Here is a 906-nt window from a genome sequence, read left to right as displayed (position 1 = left end):
CATCCCACTATGCACACTAGTAATGTTTATTTTATAAGGCACATTTGTAAAAGGTACTTAAATGTCCTAACTTCACTAAGGCTTAATCTAAGCCCTGTCCTAAACCAGGCCAACATGAACTAACAATGAACAACGCTTCGACTGCATTTCTAATATTAATATTAGATCAAGCTTATCTCAACATTTATAAGTGTATAAAAGTATTTTTAGATCAAAAGTTGTATTTGTTAACATTTGTTAACTAACGTTTTCATTAACAAATAAATGCTGTAAAAATATATTGCTCATTGTTAGTTTATGTTAGTGTACCTTATTAACTAATGTCAACAAATGAGACATTTTTGTAGTGGATGACTGAAAATTTAACAGAAAACAGACAAGTGATTGATTTCCTGCACTGACTGCATTATTTTCCTTTCATTCATTCACTCCTTTTTTTATGAAAGTGTCCCGAAGGTTACAATTGAAAATTCACACAATCTGATACTAACGTATTTTTGTTTTAAGCTTACATCTTGCCTGAATTATACTTGACGTCTTGAGTCCTGCAAGTGGAAAATATATGCAAAATGGCCTTTCAGACTAAAGTAACTAAGAATGAGGAAAGACATTTTCTTGTGTAACATTATATTAGCAACATGGTTTGCATCTGTCAGTCATCAGACATTTTCCATTTGAAATGGGATTGACCCTAGATGAATTTCTGAAAATTGCTCAAGAGAGAGAATTCTTACAACAAAGTGCACATCTCCACAAACTCACAAACAAGATTATATTGTAACGGGTTATGAGCCACAAAATGAACTTGGTGAAATATTGCCATTTTTATGTCACTCAAAACTGAGTGCATCTCATGGACAAAGCAAAATTTAAGACTACTATTCTTAAAAAACCCACAACCACAAA

Source organism: Siphateles boraxobius, unplaced genomic scaffold (assembly GCF_051911475.1).
Source record: "Siphateles boraxobius isolate OS27281-9 unplaced genomic scaffold, OSU_SipBor_1 8, whole genome shotgun sequence".
NCBI lineage: Eukaryota > Metazoa > Chordata > Actinopteri > Cypriniformes > Leuciscidae > Siphateles > Siphateles boraxobius.
The sequence above is the reverse complement of the archived record's forward strand: the minus strand, read 5'-3'. Positions refer to the sequence as shown.